The sequence below is a fragment of the Marmota flaviventris genome, chromosome 17 (assembly GCF_047511675.1).
Source record: "Marmota flaviventris isolate mMarFla1 chromosome 17, mMarFla1.hap1, whole genome shotgun sequence".
Lineage (NCBI taxonomy): Eukaryota > Metazoa > Chordata > Mammalia > Rodentia > Sciuridae > Marmota > Marmota flaviventris.
The window spans coordinates 26529670-26537514 of NC_092514.1; the positions used below are offsets into that span (position 1 = coordinate 26529670).

The window sequence follows — 7845 nt, forward strand, 5'->3', positions numbered from 1 at the left end:
GTGAAAAGAGCCAACCTGCAAAGATGCCCACTGCTTCCACCTAGTGGAAAACTTGGGACACCTGCTCTGAAGCCTTGGCAATGCCTGCTTTAGGTAGGGTTGGCACCCACCCATCTTCATTCTGACAATTCCCCTGTCTCCGAATAATCTTTTCTGAAGACATTACTGATTGTCCATCAAGTGGTCTGGGCCTAAGTCGCTAGAATGGACTTGTCTTGGTCTGATCTAGCCCCTCATCAGGGACAGGTCCCAGTCCCTCCTTGACCAGAAGTTACAGACTGTTAAGAGTCAGTGTCAAAAGACCCTTTCTGAGCCAAATTTGAGCAATAAAGCAGGCTTAGAAAGAGTGGTTCCCGGGCTAAGCTTTTACCTGGAGTCCTGAAGCACTTGCCTGGGGTCCATCAGGAGCAGCACCAGGAGGGCTTGCAGTGGAGAAGGGGCCCTGGTCAGCATCTGCCCCCCTGCCCAGCCCCAGATTCCAGGTTACCTGGCTGCCGTCACTGTCCTGTCCAAGTTACCAGGACCCCCTTTCACCTTATGGGCCTCCACTTTTCTCCAGGCCTCTGGGGCTGTCCACCATGAAAGTCATTGGGGACATCTGGGAGGATGTGGGGCTCAAAACAGGTGCTCAGATCTACCTTATTGCCCATCCTCCCAATGCTGCATGCATGGAGAACTTTGCTATCTCCTCATTTATCCTTGGGGTACATGCACCTAAGTGTGGTCCCAAAACCCAGTCCCTTCCTCCAATGGTAGAGCTAAGGGATCCCGGATCTCGTCTGCCTCATCCTCCCCTGTCAAAAGGGTGGATCCTGCAGTTCTTCCTGGGAGACCGTCTGAGATCAGGGGCAGGCTCCTGGAGGCCCCAGCTGTGGGGTCAATGAGGCATCACAACCGTGACCAGGTGAACCTGGCTGCTAACTCACACTCAGGGTCTTTGGGAAAACATTCTATCTGCAAATAAATTCTTTCTTTATTGTGTTACAAAACAGCACACGTCACTGGAAACCTTGGGGAAGGTGGAGAAGGTGAGAGCAGGAGGAAGTGGTGGCCTGCATGGAGACGCACAGGAGACCTCAGCCCCAGCGCCAGGCGGGCATCTCTGCGGTCTGTGAGCAGGGAGATGGAGGACTTACACACTCCGCTGCTGAAGCTGACCTGGAAGGTGCTTAGCAGATGCCTCCACTCCACCTCTGACCAGGGCTGGACGAGGCCTTCGCCTTCTTTCCACTCGGCAGGGCTGAGCAAGGCCATTGTCGCAGATGGCAGGGGACATCTGTAGTCTGGATTTTCCAAAGAGCCAACACTGCCTTTGCATCTGGAGGATGGCAATTTTTTAATTTACCTTTCCCTACAACCTATTCTTCCCTGCAGGGGCAGAAAGATGCACTTTTCAGGTCTGTGTCATTCCTCAAACCATGTGTGTCAGATCCTTTTTTTCTAGTTAAGGTCCCCATCAATCTGTCCCTTTCATCCATGGACTGGACCCATCGTCTCAGCCCTAGTCAGGGGCACATTCTGCAGCCGCATTCCCTGCCAAAGACTAAAATTACCCCATCCCTGACTGTCCTCTAGAAACTCAGGAGACTCCCAGAATCTGCCAGGAGATCACTCCAGAAGAGACTTAGGAGCTCACCCTGCAGTGTGCACAAGTCTTCCATTGAGTGTGGTCACCAGGTCAAAACATTCATAGAGCCTGGTGCAGTGGCTCCTTCGCCTTCACTCCTCATCACAGAAGTATTTCCTCCCTTGGTCTGAAACAGAATTTCCACTTCACATTGCAATGCACATTTCATGGGCTCATCCTGCCTTACTGGGTAAACACCTCCTCTTCCCCTTTCAAGTGCTTGGCAATTTCTAGAAGTGGACAAGTGAACAGAGTTTCTTCGATTGCTTCATCTGCATTATTGAGCCCAAGGAATTTGAGCTTGAGGCTTGGTTGTGTGCTGGTCCAGTTACCAACTTGCTTTCCAAAACTTCCTACTGGCTTATTGGGCTTGTAGCATATTTGGAGACAAGAACCCAGAGGAAATTGGTGAAGGCCTCCATCAGGCCACTGGAAACCCTGATCCTGCTAGGCACCAGGCCCATCAGCCAACTGCCATCTTGACACTGGAATTCTATGATGAACACTTGGGCCTTGCCTTATATATCAATCTCAGGAGTTCCTTGTCTGCCACAGACTGTTCTGTGGACAAAGGGATCATTGTCATTAACATAACTGCCACTCACCAACACAAGGCAGGTGGCATCTTGACCCTGAGGGTCTGGCTCTGCAAAGGAACAATCACACTAGAATTGACAGACAAAACTACACACACACATACCAGATGCCCACACACCTCCTTGCACATCACACAACCCAACACACATAGTCACATACACCCACTCAGCACACAGTATGACAACTCAAATGCCAAGAAACACACCATTCTGTCCAAACTGTGCTGTACAAACAACACACAACATGCACAGCATCCAACTATCCACACACAAACACAGCACACACACGACATGCACACATCACACACACACTGCCCATCCACACCATACTTTGGACGTTATTAAGGCTCTTTTGTGGTTCATTATTCAGCAAGTATATGGAAATTCTGTGCACATGTGTCCTTGTATCCTGCAGCTGCTGATCATGTTTCCTGTGTCGTGTGGGGTGGCCGTGGAAGCCTTGGGACCTGGAGGAGGGGCTTGCACTCTCCTGGGGCTCACCCTCCTGGGCCCTCCTGAGCCCTCCTGAGCCCTTCCTGCCCCAGCTGCATCTAGTGATACACTGAGGGATCAGGGCCTAGCCCTTCTGTTGCCCATCTGCTGCTCAGGCTACACCTGGGTATCCACAGGACAGCAGCCACACCACATAACTCAGTTTCCCCATGCCCTCAAGCTGTGGACTCCCTCCACCCCTCACCTTTCCTTCTGTTGACCCAGATGCCAGGGGCTTTCCATTGAAGGGATTTGCCCCATGTCCTTCACATTTCTCCAGTGAGCTGGACTCCAGCTGCTGCCTCCTAGAATGCAAAACTAGGAAGGGGGATATTAACCATAGGGTGGGCCTCCAGGGTGGGGTTCGGAGGCCCTCCTCTCTAGACTCTCACTCCAGCCCTGACTATGCCCCAGTGACCTGCCCTGAAGCCCAGGAGCTGCTTGAGGGTGGTCTAGGAAGGTGGGGGGCTCCATGCCCTTAGGAGGACTTGCCGAAGGGGCCTGGTACAGGGGGAAAAGGGAAGAAAGGTGGGGAGTCCAAGAGGGGACTGAAGAGACACTGGAAGCTGGGATACCACATGCCCAGGCTGGTCATAGCTTCTAACTGTGCAGGGGACATGGACAGCATCTCAGTGAGGGGCCCAGGGTCAGTAGGCTGGGAACCCTTGGGAGTTTCAGCAGGGGAGCAAGCATAGGGGATGACATTTTTTTTATTCCCAGGGCCCAACAATCTAGAGTCCCTGCTGACTGGATAGGGGCACTCACCAACATCAGAAATAAGAAAAGACAATATAAAAAGAAAAAAAAATGAATTCAATCACAATTTGGCCAAATCAAAGGAAGATGCTGATCTGCCTCCACCTGTCCCATAGAAGCAGTGCCATCTACAGGAACGAAGCTGGGAGACGCAGACGTGTAGATCCACTGTGTCTGGAGCTCTTTTTCCTCCCCTCAGTGCTGCTCCTCCCACTGGGTACAGAGCAGAACACGGTGAGTATGTCCCCCAAAAATCTGGACTAGACAGGGAAGAAGAACCCACTCTCAATCTCCAACACTTCCTCTAGGGAAGAGCTGACCAACCTGGGAAAGAGTCTAGGTGACTGAGAAGGTGGACCATGAAGCTGACTGTGGCTGTCATCAGTGAATAAGAGCCCAGAAGGGACAAAAAGAGAGCCTAGGAGGAGGGCAGATCCCTGCTCCCAACCTTTCCCAGGGAGGACCCTGAGAAGGAGGCAGCCTGTGCACAAGGAGGCTCAGGGGTAGGTACAGGAAATCTCTGCCTCAGGGCTCTGAACCTCAGGACAGCCATCTCTGGCACAGTGCAGAAAGGCACCCTGCAGAATGCCTGTCAGCAGCCACAGATCTATCTACTAAGTAAGAGGACAGAACAACCCAACCAGGACAGCCAGATGTCTCCAGGAATCATCACAAGCTGGGGTGATGAAGGACCACCGTGAGTTGAAAGTACTCCTGCACCACACGAGAGGCAGCCAAGAAATTCAAACTCCCAGCATCTCAAGAGCCCAAAACAAAACACACAACAAACTCTTCGAGGGACAGGCAAGAAAGAAAATATTCACTCAACAACAAAGATCAAAAGGAAAAACACCCACCATATTCTCATAAAGAAGTAACACTAGAGAGAGGGTGGTACTCACTAGTAGGCAACAAAGAACCAACTGCAATGAAGACACACTGGGGTGAGGCCCCTGGACACAGAGGTGCTTTAGCACTGGTGGGCAAAGAGCGCTCACCCACAGGAACCAAAAGAAATTGAGCACTGGGGGGCGAGGGGCTCTCACAGAGGAGACTCATCACTGAGCAGGAGGGTACTCACACTCAGGCTGCTGAGGAGACTGCGTGCTGGTGGGCAAGGGGAGCTCACACTCAGGATTCACACAACACAGATTCTTTTAGAGAATATCCTTCAGGGCTATATCTCGGGTACCACAGTGATGGAGGGACAGTGGTGGTTTCTCACTGGTCTCAGGAAGTTCTCCATGATGGTGAGAAATGGTCCTTTGCCATATTTCACTATATCCTGTCAAGGTAGGAATTGCTCCTTATCCACAGATCCCAGTGGGTTTCTACTCTGGTAAAACGATAGAATCTAGAACTCAGAGAATCCTGAGCAATGGTGGGTGAGGGGTGCTCACTGAGAGGACACAGAGGAGAGTGAGCACTGTTAGGTGAGGGGAGCTCACCCTAGAATCAAGAGGAAACTGAACACGGTTGAGCAAGGGGCCCTCACCCTCATGACCCAGAAGAGACTGAGTACTGCTGAGCGTGAAGGAAACAAACAGATCAAGGACCATTCCATAGTGCTGCCAAGAGTTTAAGAAAAATAACTGCATTGTTGGTGGTACAATAACTTGGGAGACTGAGACAGGAGGATAGCAAATTTGAGGCTAGCCTCAGCAACCTAGAGAGACCCTATTAAAATTAAAAATACAGAGGACTAGGGATATAGCTCAGTGGTAAAGCACTCCAGTACCAAAAAAAAGGGGAAGGAGGGAGGGAAGGAGGAAGGAAGGAAATTAAAAATGGATAACTCTTTCTCTTTCAGAAGTGGGAGAAGAATGAGAAGAAACTGTAGAATCAGATGGTCTGTGATTTTATACAGGTTCAAACTGGCCCTCTTTGTGATATGAGAAAATGTTGAGCTTCAATTTAAGCCTGCAAAACAACAATGCTATTTTTTCTATTCCCATTGAATTGTCATGAGAGTAGGAAAAAAAAAAAACAGAAAATACATTGTCAAAATCCAAAATACCAAATAGAAGAGAGGTGTTCTTACAAACTAAAAATTTTAACTAACCTCTAGTTACTCTTCCTCTTACTGGGGGAAAAATAATAATAAAGTTTCATTTTAGGTAATCACCAGGATATGTACAAAATGAAATATTGTAGCAAAAATAAAATATCCATTTTTAAAAAAGAAAGATCCATTTATGTTTAGGTCAAGTCAGAAAATGTTAAATATGAAAATAAATCCAGGAGAGGGAGGGAAGAAGGCTTCAAGATAAAATGATGTGAAAATGTCTGCAGGAGAGCATATGTAAGAGACATTGGGGGAGCACTGGAGGGCGAGGGGCTCTCACCCACAAGGTTGATATTTTTGTATCTTATTTAGTATTAACCTAAGATTATAGAGTACTATTTAAAAATGACACCAGAGACAAAGCAGAGTTCTAGATAAAATGATAAGATCCTGGGATAACTTAAGGATGCCAGGCATGGACATCACATCAAACAGTAACTCTTACACCTGGCTTTCCCAGGATCACTTGGGAAAGACAAAGAAAGGCAAAATCAGATCACCAAGACCCCCTTCCCTAGATGAACTGCTCAGCTAAGCTTCCTCTCCTTTACATATTGAACCACTGTGTAGTGTGCTACGTCAACAAAGGTTCCCAAGGTGAGGGGAAAAATCTGGAATAATATTCCAATATTAATATCCATACATTCACTGGAAAAAAAATGATATGAAAATCACAAGTGTTTCCATAAAACACAGAGAGATTTTTCTTCTTACAAACAACTCTTCCTAGGGCTCCCTTCATGTCTCTGTTCCTTAGGCTGTAGATGAAGGGGTTCAGCATGGGAGTCACCACCGTGTACATCAGAGCCATGATGGGTTCTTTCACAGTAGAATTATTAGCTGATGGACATAAATAGAGGCCAATAATTGTCCCAAAGAACAGTGACACCACGGAAATGTGGGAGCCACACGTGGAGAAGGCCTTGTGAATACCACGAGAAGAAGGGACCTTGAGGATGGAGGAGAAAATTCATGCATAAGATATAATGATGAGTAAGAATGGGAAGAAAACAATGATCCTCCCATGATAAATATCACTAGCTCCTTGACATGAGAGTTAGAGCAGGCCAGCTTCAGCACAGCAGACAAGTCACAGAAAAAGTGGGGGATCACGTCATCCACACAAAAAAGACGGTCTTAGGTGGAGTTATAGCTCAGTTGGTACAGTGATTGCTGCACATGCACAAGGCCCTGGGCTCAATTCCCAGCATCACAAAAAACAAAACAAACAAACAAAAAAAACTAGTCTTGCCATAAGCAGAGTGTGCAACAGGGCATGGAGCATGGTCAGCACCCAGGATAGCACCACCAGGGAGAGACAGAGCCAGAGCTTGGGGCTCATGATGGTGGTGTAGTGCAGCGGGAAGCAGGTGGCCACATAGTAGTCATAGGTCATGGCCACAAGGAAGAAGCTCTCCAGGTCTCCAAAAAACAGGAGGAAGTACATTTGAGTCAGGCAGCCTGCATAGGGGTTGGAGGGAATTTGAATCTGCACGTTCTGCAACAGTTTAGGAATGGTCACAGAGGAAAAACAGAGGTCAGAAAAGGACAAGTTGCTGAGAAACAAATACATAGGCGTGTGCAGATGGGAGTCCAGGTGAATGAGGATGATGGGGAGGACCTTCCCTAAGACAGAGGTAAGATACATGGCCAGGAACAAGGCATAGAACAGGTTTTGGTGTTCTGGCTGGATGGGCAGGTCTAGGAGGAGAAACTCTGAGATAAGAGTTTGGTTCCTTCCTATCATGCTCTGTCTCCAGTCTCTTAAAGAGACAATAATACAGTCCTTTAGAAACTCAAATAAAATCACATATTTCTATGATATATAACCTGTTAGGGGTCTATCAAAAATCTTTATTTCACTCTTTGCAATAATTACCATCTTATACCACAATGTGTATAATTATAATCTTTTTAAAAAAGACATGATATTTGCTTCACTTCTTTTTAACATGGTATAATATTCCATTCTTTTGTAAACATTTCTGACACACAAAATGTATTGATGTGGTCTGGTTTGGTTTGGTTTTTGCTTTTCTGCCAGGCCAGTCACCCTCAGTGATTATAACTGGGTCCTGCTTTTTCAGTTTCTGACATGGTCATGCTCTTTAGGAATTTTTCTAAACTTTGCAGCCTTCTAACTCAACATATACTCCCAAGAAAAACTCATGTACTTCAAAGTTTCAAATATCATTTAAAACTCAAGTGTTGACCTCTTTCTATCCTACAGAACCCTATTTTAAGACTTAATGATTATCTTCCCTTGAATGTACCACAGGCATAGTAAGTAAAACAGACCCCAAGTGAAA

At 47.3% G+C, this 7845-nt stretch overlaps 1 pseudogene; it reads right to left on the bottom strand.

Annotated features, from left to right (window-relative positions):
- Positions 1–3193: 3193 nt before the first annotated feature.
- On the bottom strand, positions 3194–7283 carry LOC114108460 (olfactory receptor 1E2-like; annotated as a pseudogene).
- Positions 7284–7845: the final 562 nt, after the last annotated feature.